This window comes from Gymnogyps californianus, chromosome 17 (genome assembly GCF_018139145.2).
Source record: "Gymnogyps californianus isolate 813 chromosome 17, ASM1813914v2, whole genome shotgun sequence".
Classification (NCBI taxonomy): domain Eukaryota; kingdom Metazoa; phylum Chordata; class Aves; order Accipitriformes; family Cathartidae; genus Gymnogyps; species Gymnogyps californianus.
The window spans coordinates 7,430,565-7,450,689 of NC_059487.1; the positions used below are offsets into that span (position 1 = coordinate 7,430,565).

A 20,125-nucleotide genomic window follows, 5' to 3' on the forward strand; every position below is an offset into this window, starting at 1 on the left:
GCTCTAAGCCACCTGGCCAAACAGAGCAAATTCCCAAGAATCTGTTCATGGAAAATTCTCCTCTCGCTCTCAATGTTACATATTTTTAACATATGATCATCAAGCAGTGATTCTTAAGTCATAGAAGTCCCAAAATAAAACTAACAAGTGTCTGAACAAGTGTCCTATAGCTCAGCAAAACAGCCCAAGCTTCCCCACTCCCCCTCCAAACCCAACTGTTTACAGGGCCAACACAGGGTTCAGGATTGCTGTAGAACTGTTTCCATCTGCTCTTTGCAGAGCAGCTATACTAGAGCATAAGGCTGAACACTCAGTAAGCTGTTTCTACCTGTTCTTGTTGCTGCCATGGGCGAAACAAAAAATAAGGAAGTATTTCATCTCAAAGGAAATTTGTGGTAAAAAATTCAAGAAACAGACAAAGCAGAAAGGATTGGCTCTAGAACAGCTGTTTCTCAAGGCCTCAATCTGTAAGCACTAGATGTTCTACATGTCAGAAAAGGTTCAGGTTGTTTTGGACTATGCATTACTCAATAGATCTGTGACACAGACAATGTGGACTGTTACTACGAATGGGTGCGGACAATCATTCCGCCTTGCTCTGTTGGTTGTTACATCAGTGTAACTTCATTTCCTGAAAAAGAACGTATACTTCATAGATGAGCCCACCCAGTTGCCAGAGAATCCTATTTGCATTAGAAAAGTGGTATTCAGATCTGCCCTTAGAGAAGATCTTCATTACTATTATTTTATGGTTATATTCTGATTTATTTGCATATCATAGCCATGCAATAATAAAATTGCATTAGTTGCAAACTTCCCTATCAATGTCTGTACTGGTTCTAGTTTAATTTAAAGCATGCAGAAGAGGGGAGTCTCTGGGAAGCTGCCAACAATAATGTCCTCCTGCACGTTAAGCAAATAGTTTGTTTCCTCCACAGGAGACAGATCAATACTCAAGAAACAAAAACAAAACCAAGAAAAGCTAAAAGCTTAGTCATGTAAATCAGGGTGGAGGAAAAATGAAAGAAGACTCCTCATTGGCATTCTACAACTTCTGCAGACCCCCATGGCCCATTAACTAATTTCTATTAAAACACACAGCTCTAGAATAATAAATGCCAGTGGCACATTTCTAAAGGTTTGTGGCAACTGAAGTAAACATGTCCCTGTTCCCAGGACACCAAGAGACAGAAAATTAACCAGAGGTTAACTGGGTCACTAGCTAGAGCACAATATAGGTCACTGCAGATTTAATTTAGTTTGTATTCAGCTAAAGAATCAAATACAGCAACCAGTTCTCACAGCAGGAAAACAAGTAACTTATCAGCATGTTAACGTATCTTGGATACCAAGGCACCAAGTCTGTCATTATGATTCATACCACTTTTAACTAATTTCACATTATTTTGATGAAACAAAGTACAGTGTATACACACACGCATACAATTTGAATGGTTCTGAATGCAAGTATGCAAACACACACAAATACAGAATATTTAACATTGTATACAGTCTGCCTTTTTTTCTTTTTTTTTTTTTTTCCCACTGGATATTTAAGTAAGCTTTCCCTCCCAAAACAGGGCTGGCAAGGAAGTAATTAATACACAACTCTAAAAAGCGTTATATGGGTTAAGAAAAAGCCCAAAACAGTAGGTTTTAATGAGCATTTGATCAGGACCTAAATAAGAGATATCTATGTATTTTGCCTCAATACAGTCTTTTATAAACAAAATACCTCAATAGCTGTAACAGGAGGAGCCCAATAGCCCAAACATTGCAAGAACTGGCAATATTAAACAGATTAAACATTTAGGACTGGTTTGTATCCAACAGATTTGCATCATTTTAGGAAAGTCTGCACTAAAGAAGAGGGTTCAGAAAGACTGCATGAATTATCAAGAAAGCTGTAGCTACATCAGGTTTAATTAAGAGACTACCAACTTGGTCTGTTAGGAGTACTGAAACTGCCTTAATTTCCATGGCTGCTGTCATGTTTGTAGCTAGTCTCCTGTTCTTAACTCTTTCTCCTCTTTTGTTGCTGTGTAAGAATAAAAACATCAGAAGTGGCTGCAGACAAGATGCACTAGTAATTACACATAGTAAACAAACAAAAGTAGCTGAATTGTGGGAGCATGTAGATCAAAATTTTAGCTGTAACGTGTGGCACTAAAACTTTGAGGTAAAGATGAACTGATCGTTTTCTTTCAAAGAGGCCATCTTAACCTTATACCTTAACAAGCAGGTATAAGGATCCAGCATCAACAAACTCCTACTCAGTCTAAAATGCAAAGTTAAAGTGAAAAATAAGTCAAAGTTAAATCAGTGCTAGACTTGAGAATAAGTTTAGCAACACAGGTACTGTATTTTGATGCAGGCCAGTATCTAGTGACCCCAGCACCCAGCAAATAATTTAAAGTACATCAGCAAATCACAAGGCAAGTATTTCTTTACCAAGAATGACTCTGAGAATTAAATAATTCTGCTTGAATATTGTAGCTTCATCTAAATTGCATTTTTAAAACTGCATTAATTAATCAAGACCTGAATTACAGAATGAGAAAGCAACAGTTCCATTTGTTCAAACAAGGCATTTTTGTACATAAACACAAGATCTTTTCTTGTTCAGGAAGCGTCATTTGAAAGTGGGGAGGAGAAAATCCTCCATTACCTTTAATATTGAGCTTCCAAACACTTCCTGTTCAGCAGCCAAAGGAATGATTTCTGCACGCCCCAGACAAGCATTAAACAAACATATTTGGTGGTCCAGTCCTTCTATCTCCTTCCAGCTCTCTGAACAGCCATTTCCATTTACAGCAGCTACATTTTCTACTTTAGCTGGGGACATTCTCCCAGCTCCCTTTCAGCTGAATATCCCAAGTAACATCTTTCCCACACCAACAAGATATTTTCCCCCCACACACCTGGAAATCTCCCAATGGCTCCCCCTACATAAGAATCCCACACAAGCACACACCTCAAACACTTAACTTACACAAACATATCGATCTCTAATGTTACAAGTCCTTGAAGTCAGACTATAGTCTTAGCAGTTGGCAGGCACTGTAAGTCAGAATCTGAAGTCCTGAAATGGGATCAGCAGACAGCAATGGTGTGCACTGAGAACAGTACTGACAGCAGAAAAGACCAAAAGCTTCAAACTTTGCTTTTTGTGCAAGTTCTTTCACCCCTCTCTCCCTTTAACTTCTTGCAAAGATGATTTTAAAACATCTCTAGTTTTACCTCCAAAAGTTATTCTGTTTTGCAATAGCATGTGTTTAAGAATCTTAAAATTGCCACTCCAGTAGTCTGATTATAGCGACTACACCATTGGGGTCTACGATATCTTCTCTATTCCATATTCACTATACTAGCATTACCATTCTCTAGCATTTGCATTCTGGAATGATCAAGCGTCCACTTGATTCTTGGTATTTATTTTTCACTGAATTCCTAAATTATCATTATTAAATTTCACTAAATTATCAGTCTGCAGAATACAAACATCTGCCTGAAAACTAACAAGGTATCTCAAGTAATTCTTACTACAATTAGTTGCAACAACTCACAGAAGGAGCTTAGCATCATGCAAAATTTGGCTATGTTACTGCTGTTGAATTTGAACTTATTTTCTTCCTATATAATCCCCACTGGCCATAAATAGGGCTTCTTAGGCCACATAATAGCTTTAAAAAAAAAAGCCTACCTTGTAAACATTGAGAAAAAGGAGGAAATTGAAACAAAGTTAAACTGAATCAGAATCAAGCTGAACCGAGATCCAGCTTACAAAAAGTCCAAGTAGCCACGCATAACTTCATAATGAAACAAACTAATCTCTATTTCTTTACCTCATTGTCTCAGATGTGTAAACTAAACTGAAGATCAGAGTTAGAAAGGGTCTGGACAATTTTTGGAAGTTTTGTAGACATTTTGTAGATTTTGGCATTTCTTTTCCTATATCTTTGCTCTCAACAAAAATCACATTAAATTCAAGGGACGCTATTACAGTTCAGTACACCTTAACACGTTCTGCTGAAGCTTCCCAAACTCTAAACAAATTTTCCTCCTTCTACAGTTGGCATTGCTTACAATACACCTAGAGAAACAAAAGGGGCTCTTCATGGTCTGAGTGCATGAGATTTAACTAATGGCAGGTGGTTCTTACAGGCAGAACAATATTAAATCAAGCAACTGTGTACCCCATCTCTCTCCTTAAATATTATTTTTCCACCTGTGTCCCAGTATATAAGCTTTTATAAGTATAAACAGAGCAATTTGATTTTCATCTAAACCATTCATAAGAAAAACAAGTGTAATGAATTATTTTGGTTTTTTTCCTGTCTTGGTAATATTAAAATAGGCTAAGATGCATGTTTTCAGTGACAACACTTGAATCCTCAGATTAAAGATTAATAATGTAGCTCACATGCTGATGAATGCATGATTCATGAGACACACAAACAGCAAGTTCTATTTAAAGCTTTGTATGGCCATGAATAGAACACTAAGATGTATACACTGGAAGGCAAAAAGCAAAAGGTGCAATTTGCTAGAGAAAAAACCTGCCTGCATATGGATGTGAGATCATGTTTTGCACAACAAAATGTCTGCGCAGCTAATATATTAACAAAACACTGCTCAAAAAAATAAAGCTGTCAAGCAATAGTACAGTATTGGACAGCAGCCATACTTAGTGTCAGAGAGGTTTGCATATCATTACAAATGTAGACTGCATTGCTGTTTGGTGGTTTCCTTAAAGCTCCACCTGCTAGAAATTAACCAAGATTTAAAAAACTGATCTCTGAATCACTTAATTCTGTCTTGCACAACCATAGAAAAGCTCAGAAATTTGTATCTAAACAACTCAAAGAACAAAAGCAAAATAACACTATCTGGTTTTGCACTTTGAGTATAATGGATTTCAAACCAAATGTGTTGATTTACTTTTTTTTTTTTAAAAGCTGGTTGATCTTAAGGTCTTGCAATGGGATGAGATGGAACAAACAATAAAACCAAAGCAAGAACGTCAAGATTTTTTTTTTTTTTAATTCTCTACAGTAAATTTTTTTAAAGCTTATTATAAGCATGAAGCTTTCCCAGAACATATAGCACGTGCATTGGGAGCTTGTAAACCTAACATTTTCCTTCTCCACTTCTTGCAGAGCTACAGAAATGTGGCTCAGGAGTCCTCTTGCTGAAACTCGCATCAAGATCCTAATTAAAAATAAGTAAATAAATAAAAATCAATAAAATCAGTGTTTAACTAACTAAGTTCTGTAGCACTATCCATTCTATCTTCATGACCACGTGAATATACAATTTCTCCAGCACAGGGTGTCTAGAGCAGATGATGTGAAATGTAATAGCATTTAGACATCCGAAGTTCCACTAACCAAATCATCACCCCATGCAATAGGGTTTCCACACCATATGCTTTAGTGTCATTGTTTGCAGTTTGTTTTTCCCCCTCCTCCAACAGAGGATGTGGAATGTTCAATAATATCTAAAATCTACAGCCAACTAAATTATATTTTGTTCTGAGCCACCTTTTTATAATACAGTAGTAAAACAACCTGTAAAACTAAAGTTTACAAAAAGGCTTTCTGGGAAATGAGTTTATTAACTGCTTCAGTTCTTTGCCTACTAAGAGTCAAAGAATCCTTACCTTATTCCAGCTTGAACAAAATCATCTTCACAATATACCAAACACATTTGTAGGTCATTAGATAAGCAATTTTAATTGCTGCTTCTTCTGAATACAAAGTTTACATCGGACTTGGAATATAGTATTAAACTAACAAGTCTTTTTTTTTTTTTTAAAAACTAAGTCACACAGAATCTTTAAGATTCTTCCTTCATCTGAAACGTTATCTTTCAACCTGCCATTTTTCTGACTAACAAAGAATTTCCTCTTTTTCAGCTGCTATCTTTTTGTTTTCTGAACAATCTTAGTTACTCAACTATCAACAAACTCGGTTACTCAACTATCTTGAAGTTAGTTCCCTCTCTTCTTATCACCTTACTGATCCATACTCAATGAAAGGCTCAGAACTACAAATTACCACCCAGAAGAAAGCTTCAGGAGTCTTTGTGAAAAGCACAACCTAAACACAAATGCTCAAAAAGTGTTAAAACAGTAAACCAGGTTCAATTTAGTGAAAAGATACATTTATAGGCAAAGAAAATCCGTCAAGGATTATTAATTGCAACAGTGTAGGCACAGTACAACTTGTAAAACTTGCTGAGCCAGAGGGACTTCTCGATAGCATACCTCTCTACATTTGTGTTCTTCTTACACACTTAAGTGCCTATTATCGGCTGCAACCAGAGATAAAACACTGGGCTTGACAGATCTTTGTGATTGCCTTGCTGTGAGAAAGAGAATACTGGATTAGACCAGAGTGTTATTTATCTTCAGTGTCCCTAGTACTATTTTTACTTTTGAGATTCCTAAACAGATATTTTTAAAGTAGACCAGTAAAATATATGACAAGTTATTTTCCAATTTATGTTGAAACAAACTGAGGTACTCTCTTGTTCAAATTATGTTATCACCACCTTCAGTATATGCATGATAGTATTGCTTATAAAACCACCCCAAAATAGAAAGTCTTGACAATTATGCAACATCATTGCCCTGTTTAGTAAGGCAGAAATGGATGATGTTCCCCCGTCCCCAACTGCGTAAATACGAACACAGCATGCCACAGTAGCCACTTTCCTAGCTACCTCTCTTCTTTTCCTATCATTTAAAGAGACCAACTACTTAGACGTTGTCACACAAGTTATTCTAAAGAAGCAAAGGCAAATGAAGTTACTCATGTAGAAGTCTAAACTTTAACATATCAGAAGAATTTACATTGTATTGAAAGTGATTTTGATCTCAGCCTTATGTTTTCCACAATTTATGTGCCAAGAATAGGATTATTGTAATCTAGTGATCAAATCCTACTTTAGAAATAAAATGACAAGTTCCCATCTGCAGTAAATAGTTTCACCTTGGAACTCTATTTAAGGCTCCTACCACAAAGAACAGCTGACATCATCTTCAGAGGTTTCCCCTTAAAGTGTAATAATTTTTCTATCAGTGGTTTCTACAGAACACACACTTACAGAGGAAAGAGGATAATATAGAACAAATTCAACATCTTTTTCTTCAACAAGAGATAATATAATGGAACAAGTAAACTTGGACTATTTCCTTCAGAACATAATGCAACACTAAAGATACACTTAAGCAAGAGAAGTCTGAGAGTTACTCTTCCTAAGGCTACTGTAAGAGCAGCAACAGCATCTGGGATCAAAGGTTCAGAGGAAGTTACTTCCTCAGCTGCTGATCTTTCCCTCTGTGTCAGCCAAATACAGAAGGTGAATACAACAAACAACTTGAACGCTGTTTTGCAGTGTCATGGGCTATTGTAGGTTATAACCTTTCTAGAGGTAGCCTAAGTTCACTCAAAAGTAAATTAAGTCTAATTCATAGAGGACAATATTTTTGCCTTTTTTTTCCCCCTCCTCTCCCCACAGATGATGATTCATTTCTTCTGATTGATTCCTCGACTGGAAACATTTCTTCAGCTTGTCAGAATAGTGAAGTGCTGGATTACACAATACAATTTTCTGGGAAGCTGACATATGCTCAAACATTTCATTATAATTGACTTGGACTTAACAAGCTTAGTTTGTGTTGTGCAAAATAAATCAAAACTAGACAGATCATTTTCTCCTAGTGTATAAGGAAGGGACAGGGAGTAGATGAAATCAAGAGTACAGAAAATGGCATATTGTGGTTCAGTGTTTTTAAATCGTGATCTGCAAATTGGTTTAGCTAATTCTAACTGAGACTATCTCATCAGCAAAAGAAAAAAAATCAAAATAAAAGTGTGATCAATAGTCAAATGAACTGAGTCACCAAGACAAATCCACAGAGTGGATTTTTTAAATTCAGCTTCTGGAATATATTTTAAAAGAGACCAGACGTTTGAAAGCCATTTAACTGTCTTTTCCTATAAAGCTTTCAAATTTTATTTCAGGTCTGGGTTTTGTTGTTTTTTTTAATTCAAAAGCATAACTAGAAATTCACTTAATACTACACCACATAGTTTCTGCGTTCCTTAGGATTTGTGGTGTATGTGCTAGACACCAGTGTCAACAAGATACTTAAATTTATATGGCTGACAAACATTTCTGTAAGGACAATCAGCACGCTGGAAAATTTGGACCTTGGTTTAGGTTTGTTTTAAATCAACATCACTTTCCAACAGTTTGGAATCTGTCAGATGTAGAAAAAGGAATCTGCTTCTTAGTTCACTAGATTGAGCCCTGACTGTAGTTTGCCTTTCTTCAAGATTTTAGTCACACCCTGTTCCTATTGCACACTGCACACCAAGAATTAAAAGCATGGATCACTGTTCACAGAAGACAGACTGTTTTATTACCCATCATTGAATAGATCTAGAGGGGTTTCCTGAAGAAATTGTCCAATCCATCTACCCGTCCCAGGCATACCCAGCTACACTGAGCCATTCTGGCCCCTGGTTGTTACCTATTCTTTAAGCCTCCAGAGGTTTCAAACCTCTTTCAAAAATCTATTCCATATTTGCAAATAAGAAGCTCTTCTAACTATCTAGCCTTAATCTCTAGTGAAACTTAAGGCCATTATTTCTTGTCCTGTTTCCAATGAATGAGGAAAAGATTATTCCCTTCCTCTTCACAATAATATTTGATGCATCTGAAAACCCATGTCTACCCTTAGTCTTGTCCTTCCTAGACTAAACACCAGGTTTTAGTCTTTCCTCATAGGTCGCATTTTCCAGGGCATTTGAGCATTCTTGTTACTTAAACCATGTCACCATGTGTGCAGAAAAGGCCCCTCACCACCAGAGTAAGGGGAAGAAAGTTATTCTGCTATTCTTTCTTTCAACATTTGAGCAGCTATTGCCATCTCAAAGCTGCTAAAGAAATTAAAACAGACTATCTCCATATTGGCAGCATAACTAATTTTTAATGCAACATTTCTGAAATGGTTTCGCTCACATCATTGATGACATCGTTACTTGACTGCATTCACTTTTAAAAGTCACATTCTTCTATAAGTGAGTATTTCTGGTTTGATTTCACTGCTTCTTTAGAAAACAAAACCTATTCCGGAATGCTTTCAGTGCAAAATAACTTCTATGAAAAACGTGATTTATTTCAGTGGAAATTCTTCAATAACTCAGTTGAATATATATCTGTCACGCACAACAAACTCCCCAGCTGCCCCGACTTACTGTGCTTTGGCTTATGCCACGGAGCCGCCTCAAAGCACACAAACAGGACAATTCTTGGATGAAAGCAAGCTGGAAGATGTACCTTAGAGGCCCATTTAAAACCTACTACAAATGTTAATTCAAGTTCAGCTGAAAGGACCAGACTAGAACTGGTATAAAGAAAAAGACCACAAAACACATAGCATGGATGTCAGGTGCTCAGCACCAACAATCTTGCCCTACAGGGCTGCTTATATTGCGTCATTTAGTAATGCAGAATAGCATCTAACTACATGTCAGCTGATGAAGGATGGAGCACCTTAGCATATGCTAATATGTAAATCAAGAGCTCAAATTTAGTGTTAATAATTTCTCTGCTTTTGATACAAAGTTTCCTTGCCACATAGGCACAGTTTCCATTAAATTTCTTCACGCATGCAATTAAAGCAAGGGAGTAACCTAGCTTATCCACCACAGTAGTCACTGAAAACATTGGAAGCCTTGGAAGTTTCAGCTTCACCATCTTTTCTCTCTGGGTTCTCTAAATAACTTTAAACCTGTAATGCAGACACCCACACGCGCACATGCACACACTCCTTTCAGAAATTAAGGTTATGAATAGACTGCAAATCCTTTGTTTTCCCTTTCTACAGGCAATGCCTTAAGTTATTAAAAACCATTCTTTCTGCTTTCAGATGTCATTCATCAGAGTTGTTGCTTCAGCTCGGCTTCTGCTTGACTGCTTATAGTTCCAAATATTCCTGTACTGTAAAGGCAGGGTCAACAGTTAACAACTGCAACACTGCATTATACACCCCAAAAAAATTGTTTTGTTCTGTTACAGTGGCAGAAAAGATCTATTTTATCTTTAGTTATCTGAAAACAAATTTAAAAATAAATCAGTTTCAAGTCAGTAGCCTCACAGTGTTTTATTTTTTCAGAACACTACAGACATTATATTGTTTATTTGGTTATCTTCAAAAGTCTTCACAGACATTATAAAAAAAAAAAAAAAGAGATTACTCTGGTGGACCAGTAGGTTTGAGAGAAGAAAACAAAAACGATACTAATTTGAAGGTGGCTTAATTCTGAAATTCCATTTGGACACCTAATTGGTCCAATTTGTAGAGCGCTCTGCTTCCAGTGAAATCAATACAACTTCACTGATATTTCAGCTCCTCTCAAAAATTTAAACAGAGGTATCCAAATGTATTTATTAAATGTACAAAAACACATTAATCTGCTGTATAAGAGCTAATTCCAAGTGTGCGGAGAATCTGCAAAATCCAGACTACCTGTCTCCGCAGACCATAGGTCACTTCAGATATACCCAAACTAGCTTGAAGTAATTTAACCACATTAGCACCAAGGTCTGCCAAACAAGGTAAATGCAGAGCTCTGCTCAGGTCACTAACATAGGTACACTGCTTCCAGTACTCAAGGAATCTCATTTGGAGCTAGCTTGGTTGTACTGCATTATGCAGAGCAGCTGTATCTCTCGTGATCCACAGGCTAGATGGGTAAGAGTATCTGAGTATCCAAGGCTAGATTCCCAGGAGTATCCAAGCAAAAGTGGGGGCAGAGGGGAGCACACAAAAAATAGCAGGGGGACACGTTACAATTGAAAATAGTGTCAATATCCTCCTTCCCATTAAGCAGACAGCATGAACTTTTTAGCAGACAGCATCACCAAAACACACAGTATTTTCTTCCCTTCCCCAAGATACTCCAATGCATCTGTGGCAAATCAGGAAACAGGGTTTGAGGCAGTAGATCTAACATGGGGATGTTGCATTAGATCTACGCTGGAGATTTTTCTATGCAAGGGAACTCCTCATTTCTTGCCTTAAAGCAAACTAGGAATGGCAGGGGAGTAGAAATAGTCAAGCATCTGGCCTAGAGGTAGTTATTTTAGAAGTATCTGAATAATAGAAAATCCAAGAATCAGACACTTGTCATTCTTAATTCAGTCAAGTTCTCCTGCTGGCTCTGAACCCACCCTAACAAATCCAAGTAAAAGCATCAGTGACAGGAAGAGTAGGAAAAAGCCTTGCTGTTCAGCATGAGGCTTAAAACAGTCAGTCCTCAGAAATGACTGCCTTACAGCACAGTAGAAGTGAAGACTTTAGGCAAGGAAAGCCTACCCTAGAACTCTAGAAGTTGGGTCCCAATTCCTAATGGAATTCATGTTGATACTTGATGGGCAGAGGTCATCTTGTCTGCAAATTGGACAGCTGACTGTCCAAGCGTAAATATTACCCTCTGCTCATGGATGAAACTGAGAAAACTGGCATTATGCTGGATTCTTGCAAAGAAATAAACTTCACCAAACACAATCTGGAGATATTCACTTTCTTTGCCTTTGGTAGTGTTGGCTTCACCTGTGGCAAGGGGTTTTTGGAAAGTTTTTGGAACAATGCTGAACTACCTGATATTTGACTGAAAACAGAATCAAAGAACTCCTTGCGAAGAGGGTACCCATACTTATCCTTCAGGTGCCTGTGTATTTAAGCTCCCTTTCATCCTATGTAAGTTAGAATCTTTTATGGTGTAAAATTTGTACCTAGCTGAACTGGAGTCTTTCTGACAACAATTCTGCATCTGTAAAAGCAGCGGGCTGAAACTCACCAGAGCCTTTAAGCATACATTAAGTTTTCCTGTTAATTAAGGGGCTTAGGGTTTTCTGCATTGAAGAATTTATTTTATTAGCACTAAGAAGCAGATATTTTAGTCTCTAAAAGACTAGACCACACTGAAAGATGACTGATTTTAAGACAATCTCCACAGCTGCACTCTTCCTGAGATGCATGATGTATGCATACTTCCTCATTAACAATGCACATATTTTTGAATTAGTGCAATGGGTATGAGAGTTTCAGAAGTTACCTGGAACTCGGTCCCCCTATAGTTCCTCAGAACCACAGCAGAAATGCAAGTTTTAATGCCTTGAGAAGAACCAGGAAGTTTTCCTACAGGTAAACTCATGAGTCAAAATGCTTTCAATGGTAGAGCACTGGATTTATAGCACTGCATTACTTATCGTAACATCTAAACATAATTATCCAATGAATGCAAGAGCTTCAGACATTGCCTCTTCAAAATTATTTTAAATAAGCCATCAAGTGACAGAAATGCAACAGTTGTTTGGGGTTTTTTTTGCATTGTGATTATAATGGCCTTTAATGCAGTCAGCCCCATATTCTTGCATCCTGTCATTATTTCGCAGATACATCTGCAATAACTCATGAGTTATAAATGCAATGCATTTAGTTATGAAGAGTGAAAACATACCAAAGAAATGGTGATTAAACACTTTTACTGCAGTGTCCTCCACGCCATGCCATTCTCAGTCTGGGAACATCTGCCAGGTAAGCAGTAACCTAAAATAAAAAGACAAAGAATATTCAGAAGAGAGCATCATTTTCATGGTCCTTTAGCAAGTCACCTAAGACTTCTAAGGTCTGATCCAGTTTTCTTTTATACACCATCTAAAGGCACCCTCCCAGAACTCTTCTGGAAGCTCTCCCTTCCCCATTCTGCAAAGTCCATGCTTTGTCCTTTGTACAGCAACTTTACTAATTCGGTGTTTTCAAGAGTCCAATTCTACAAGTTAAGTGACTGGCTGTTGCAGTAACTTCTAAGCAAAATTCAAATACATAAACACCTCTGTAACACAAAAGAAATAACATGATGGAGGTAGTCAAACTCAGCAGAGTGACCAGCAACAGAACCGGAAGTAGTCTGCAGTTTGTCACAGAATGCCTGAGGTTGGGAGGGACCTCTGGAGGTCATCTGGTCCAACCCCCCTGCTCAAGCAGGGCCACCCCAAGCCGGTTTCCCAGGACCATGTCCAGGTAGCTTTTGAATATCTCCAAGGATGGAAACTCCACAACCTCTCTGGGCAGCCTGGTTCAGTGCTCAGTCACCCTCACAGTAAAGAAGTGTTTCCTTATGCTCAGACAACACCTCCTGTGTTTCAGTCTGTGCCCATTGCTTCATCTGTCACTGAACACCACTGAGGAGAGCCTGGCTCTGTCTTCTTTATACCCCCCCTTCAGGTATTTATCTAAACTGAAGAGATCCCCCCACAGCCTTGTCTTCTGTAAGCTGAACAGTCCCAGCTCTCTCAGCCTTCAACATCTTAGTGGCCATTCTCTCCAGTTGGTCCATCTCTCTTGTACTGGTAAGCACAGAAATGGAGGCAGTACTCCAGGTGCAGCCTTACTAGTGCTGAGTAGAGGGGAAGGATCAGATCCTTTGACCCACTGGCAACACTCCTCCTAATGCAGCCCAAGATAACATTAGCTGTTTTTACCATAATGGCACATTACTGGCTCAACTACTGTTCACTCCTTTTTGCTTTGAGGAACACAATAATCCACAGCTTCTAGAATTCCTAAATGTGGTCTGCTTTTCAAAGAATGTAGACAAAGACTGACACTAACATCCAAGGACAATCAAAACATTTATGGTTTCCTTTAGTCAAGAATTGAAAGCACCCTAACCCTAAGAACCAGATCATCCAAGCCAGGGTATGGGTGGCTGAGGTTCCATTTCTGGAAAGTCTCATGCATGTTTGTGCCTACACTGAATACAGCAGCATTCAGTATCCTAGATCTACAGCCAGTCACAAAAGGAACAGAAACTCTACCCACATTTTAAAATTTTTTAGTTTAGATTCTCTGGCTTAAGAATCATCATGTGTTAAATGTGGCTTAGGAATGCTTATTGGGTTGCAGTGAAGGTTGATCAACAAATGTTTGAACAGGTTTTGGACAATGACAAATATTAAATTATTTAGTAATATTAAATCTTAAATATTTATCTACCCCTTCTTGCTATTTATCTTGTCTAGTGCCAGTTGTTCCAAGTCTTCTAGGTTGTAAATTCATGAACAGTTAAGCTCAGTAAGCATAACAGCATATTTCCTTATGTTGATGATACATCACTCCCCATAAACTTAAAAAACCCAGCTTATTGCTTGCTATGTTATATCCTGTTTTTAAACTGTTTCGTATGTTTTACTGACTGTGTCTATTTCAGCTACTTACTGGAAGGGACAAAAATCTCTGTCAAGAAGTGTTTAGTTGTTTTTTTGTTTTGTTTTGGGGGGTGGGGTTTTTTTTTAGGTTGGTTTTTGGTTTTGGTTTTTTTTGTTTGTTTTTTTAATGAACTTTATATGTAAAAAGCCCCATAAATTCTGGAACTCCCCAATAATATTGTATTTATATGAAAAAAATTCTGGCATGGCTAGTGAATTGTTAAACACTTTCAGGGTAGTTATTTGTTAAGCATACCTCAAAAGATTTGAATAAATAAATACATACCATAACTTAAGAAGGATCACAGACACAAAGCAGAAACTGTCATTTTGTATCCTTTCATATAATCTACTTTCAATCTAGAGCTGGGGGGGGGGGGGAGGGGGGGAAGAGAAAGCAAAAGCAAAAGCCAAAGAGGACACAGTACACAGCTGAAAGAAACAACTAACTCTAGAATGACTGTGGCAAAATGATAGAAAATCCCAGCTAGCCACTGCAGTAGATTTTTGTTCTAACAAATTAGATATCCCTTTTGCCTTTTCACAACTCACTCAGTAGTCCTGTCACAGGAAGATTGCTTAAGGCTCCACATGCAGACAAAACTCCCACTGGATTTTAAGACTGGGCCCTATGAGGCAGGCATTAGGTTTCTAAGCATCAGTAGCTCCCAATAAGCATCTTGAATGCTCCAATTGCTGTCTCATCATTGTAGATGCAATGAATGCATGTGTGGAAGACTAATGAAAGTAAAGATATCGACATGATAATGTTGGTACCTAAGCCTTTGCCCTGAGATCAAAGAGAACGGCAAAATTCAGCACACAGATGATGAAAGAAACACTTATAATTCTAGCATGAGGAAAAGGTATTGAGCATTAAAACTTTACTGGCTGGCAAGCTGATTTAATATTGATTCAGACAAGAATAAAAAAATACTCTTACCTTGCAGTGCAATTGATAGTAGAAAGTTTTCCGCTTACAGATTTTATATATATACACAGAAAAAGTCAAGTAGAAGTAAGTACTGCAAAGAGTTTATTTTTTATCCGAGACAGGAAATCTGTCTTTCAACTATTCTCTTTCTAGGTTGTAGCAGATATCCTCTACACACACACACACGTTTCTCTTTCCTTAATATCATACCAGGGAAAATTAGAAGAAGAAAACTTAAAATCCTGCATAAAGATGAATATTTATATGTGCTGAAAAGTAGGAATGGTACTAGTGCCTCTTTTGTAAGACATCCTTACAATTAATATTTAAGACACCACAATGCTCCTGCTCACCAAATTACCCACAAATATCACTTTTAGGTTCTTACTACTACTATCACTATGCTGCTTTTGGCCTCAGCTAGTTTTAAACTGACTTTTCTTGATATTATTAGCAGCCTGAAAATAAGCAAGTGCTATAAAATCAAGAAGTTGAATCTAATCTCATGTGGTTCTGTCATACCCATCTCTGCCACCATAGCTGCATTGTCTCCATTCTATATCAGGAACATGCAATCAGAGATACAGTCAGACAGAATCCACATACTTATCCTAGTAGTGACACTCTAAGATTGAGAAATCAGGGATAACTGAATTTGGTAACAAACCTAAAATAAGTCTTTCATAATTGAAGGAGTTCCATTAACACATAGAGCAGAAATACTTAAAATATATCAAAAGACTCAAAAGAATACTTATTCAGAGAATTCTGTACAGAAGTTTGATTAAGCAGGTAACTGATAAATGGAGAAAGTCTCGGAATTTATGTCTTTTCAAACTTAACATTCACTACTACAACTCTGCTAAACACTAGTGGAGGGGTATGGGGTTCTAATAAGTAACTACACCCTCTAAATAACAACATGGGAAGCATTATGTATTTACACCTCAGCAATCCAATCAAGTACAACCTGATCACAGAGGGCTGATTCAAAAAAGAAGGGATCACTGGAGTTCAGCCAGCCTACGCCTTTGCTCCGTGGGAGAAAGGAGCTATACAGAGCTCTTCTCCCTCTCTGATGTCTGTCCAACCTGTTAAACTTCTCACAAGGTTTCACAACTTTACTGGGTACTCTACTCCTGCTCTTTGAAATGCAGTGTGGTAGAAGACCAAGTTCACGCCACAAATACAAACACATAGTGCATGTTCATACTGCAAGCTATGACATACTGTAAGCTTATTAAAGACTCCCCGCTCAAGATCACTAGAAACAAGTCACACCGCACACTATCTTGTAAGAGGACAGAAGAGACATCACAGGCTTTCTCAAAGTCTTAGGTCCTGAAGAAAGAAGGAATTCTGTTTGGCTTATCGTCTAATTCCAGGAGACTAATTCAGTCTTCCCTTATTGGGGTAATAATTATTTAAATCACAGATCATTTTACTCCTTTCCTCTAGATTCCTCCTAGGGAGTTCCTGTGTTATGTTTTCAGGATAGATCCTTAAGAGCAAAAAATGCTGATATTTGACAGCTCCCAACAGTATCGGATGAAAACCAGATCCTCAATCTCTAGAAATATAGCCAAAGACTTAAATGAGGGAAGTGTTTCATTTCAGGTTCAGCTTTTAAGCATTACTGGTGCCAAGGTGCTCTGTCTACCTCTTGGTACCAGAATATCATGGGGCACATATGATACTTTCCTGCACAAAACTTGCCAAATTCAGGCTCTATTCCCATTCCCTCTTCTCCCTTTCCACAGTTCAGCAAGTGTTTGTTTAAAAAAAAATCAAAGTCTTTACTTTTTTGAAGATTCTGCTGTGCTGGAGAACATTTTCTTGCTTAAAACACTTGTTTCTGAATCAGACTTACAGAGTTTGGTACACAGTGGTACATCTCAGATGCATCCAAATAACCATGAACGTATCGGATTGTGCTTGGCTATCAGTTATCTTAGCATACATCAAATTACATGCCTTAATAGCTTGGGAATCATATCCTAGAAAAATTAGCAAGAATCCACATTCAAGAACAGAGGTATCAGACATTCTAGTCAATGGAATTGATCAGTCCAATTTTGAAAAAAAATTGAATTCTGGTTTTGCGTTGTGTTTTGGTTTTGCCTTTTTTCTTTTAATAGGTCTCTAATAATCCTATAGGGTTGCTATTTGCAAATCTAGCTTCCAGAGGAAGGGAAGAAAGATATTGTTGCTAGCTAATCAAAAGTTAAATCTTTCAGCCATTTTTAAGTTTTTAAAATTTAATATAACTGTTATTTTAATTGCTTGTAACATCCCCATTCTTGCAAAGATTGGCAAAAAGCTTTAAAGTGTCTGAAAATTATTTTTGTCATTTTGAAAATAACTATCGAGTCTGTCTGGTTCCTTTTAAACTGCAGCGATATTACAAGATAAAAGCAGGATGAACTCACAATTTAGTTTTATTGTTTGATAGCACAGCAACTTCAGCCATAGGTTTAATGAGATAAACAGCAGTAGCTGAAGTATAGTACTCAGTCACACTTTAGAACACTGGTGCAGAAGCTAGAAAATTTACTCATGAATTGCACTAGGTAATAAGCTACTGCAAATACATCATATTGTTGAAGCTTTTATGTTCTGAAGCTGGCAATGTTAGTACTCTAACCTGACACTACAAATCCGTATACCACTACAGACAGGAAGAGTAAGAAAGTCACAAGGATCATCTGAAATTAGATTAAGCCTTTCCAGAAAGCCACAGTACATGCATTCATCAGTTAACATGCAAGTTTGTATTACATGTAGTCATCTGATAGAAAGGGACTTAATATGTGAGTCCCTACTTTAATCTCTTGCATAACAGCTGATTAAAAAAAGTGAACTAAAGCTGTTAATAAGAAAAACATAAGACAGACTCAAAGTTATCCAGAAGATTATAGGGGTTAATTGAGGCTACAGTGCTTTTCTACAGTGCACTGCTACAGTACTTGCTTAACAAAACCAGGACAAATTCCAATTCAACAGCAGTGCCTGAAAGAAACGAAGAGACATCAAGATACACGTTAGGTATGTAAAACAGTATCCAGCATTCTTTATGGATGTGAAAAGAATATGCTTAGAGGGGAACATTTTTGTCTTGCCAGAGGACAGATTTCCAAAGAATGATATTTACATTTTCCTACAACCTGTAATTTTCTCATTTATCATTTGTCAGGGCCCAAAGACCTTTTACTACACATAGGATGTTTGCATATGTTTAATGATCCTTTTACCAAACAAATGTCACAGTCTGAATGAGGAAATTAGTTAATATCGCTGATGTTGCTAATTTAACACCATTAATATCACACTGTGAACAGCTACAGAACCTACACAGTCTTGTATCATAGCTAAGTTCTACTGGTTGCAAGTCTTCTCCAGCAGACAGCACCAAGAAGATAACCCATGCAAATATCACATGCAAGAAAATTCAATAAAATTTTTAAAGATTGCTTTGATTCTGTAGTTAGACTACCAGACAAGTGTGACTAAAGACAGATCATTTGATAGAGATTTAGAGGCACTAATTGGAACTCGCTTATCTACACTCTTACAGCTGCCTCCACTTTTATCAGCATGCTAGGATTTGGAGCAGTCAGAAAAGAATCCAAGTGGATCACAGAAGCCATTGCATCATGATATTTCTAGATGTACAGCAAGATCCAAAGATTTACCCAATGAATTAGATGGCAGAAGACACATTGCAGTGCTGTCTTCAGTGGCAACTATGCCTTTTCACCCTTCTGCATTCACAACTGAATTACATTTTGTAAAGTAATTTGTCTCCGCACATATTATCTATGAAAAAAGCTTTCTAAGAGCAGAACCATATAATTTTTCTCTAAGCCACTGAAGTCTTCTACACGCGCCCTCTAACAAAGAAAGGATGACGTAAAGAGACAGATTCTTTAGAAAGTCCTTCAAATGCTGCTGGTACTGGAACACAGGGGAAAATAAAACTTGATGAAGACTAAAAGGTAAATTATTTTAAACAGAATTAATAATACACAAACCCAATTGTGCGTGGAACGTACCTAAAAATAAGGGTGGGGGAAGGGAACTGCAAAGCAATTCATTTGCAACAGCAGGAGTTAGTAACTTAAGGATGCTCATTAGGCATTTAGCAAAAACAGCTATTTCCCTTTACCTGATTAGTAACAGATACACATAGAGTATTTTTATTAAAAAAACAAGTTGATAATCCTAAACATTACAGTCAGTGACTGTCGTGGTTTAACCCCAGTCAGCAGCCAAGCACCACGCAGCTGCTCCCTCACTCCCTGTGCCCCCCGCCCCGCTCCCGGTTGGATGGGGAGGAGAATCCGGAAAGAAGGTAGAACTCGTGGGTTGAGATAAGAACAGTTTAATAACTAAAGTAAAATATAATACTAACAATAGTAATAATGAAATATAACAACAATAATAGTAATGAAAAGGAATATAACAAAAAAAAAAGGCGGGGGGGGAAACAGTGATGCACAGTGCAATTGCTTACCACCCACTGACCGATGCCCCAGCAGCGATCCACCCCTCCCAGCCAACTCCCCCCAGTTTATATACTGGGCATGACGTTCCATGGTATGGAATACCCCTTTGGCTAGTTGGGGTCAGCTGCCCCGGCTATGCTCCCTCCCAGCTCCTTGTACGCCTGCTTGCTGGCAGAGCATGGGTAACTGAAAAATCCTTGACTTAGGATAAGCGCTACTTAGCAACAACCAAAACATCAGTGTGTTATCAACATTATTCTCACACTAAATCCAAAACACAGCACTGTACCAGCTACTAGGAAGAAAATTAACTCTACCCCAGCCAAAACCAGGACAGCAACATAGCTGGCTTTTTGTTCTTTCCCCACCCAAAGGCACAAGCTGTATGTTGGTTGCA

At 37.7% G+C, this 20,125-nt stretch overlaps 1 protein-coding gene across 1 annotated transcript in view; it reads right to left on the minus strand.

The window, feature by feature from the left end:
* Window positions 1-20,125, minus strand: part of SULF2 (sulfatase 2) — a 164,454-nt gene that overhangs the window by 137,525 nt on the left and 6,804 nt on the right. The window contains exon 2 of the mRNA XM_050907570.1: window positions 12,540-12,628. The gene's annotated coding sequence lies outside the window, so the exon portion shown is untranslated. The remainder of the gene's footprint in view (window positions 1-12,539; window positions 12,629-20,125) is intronic.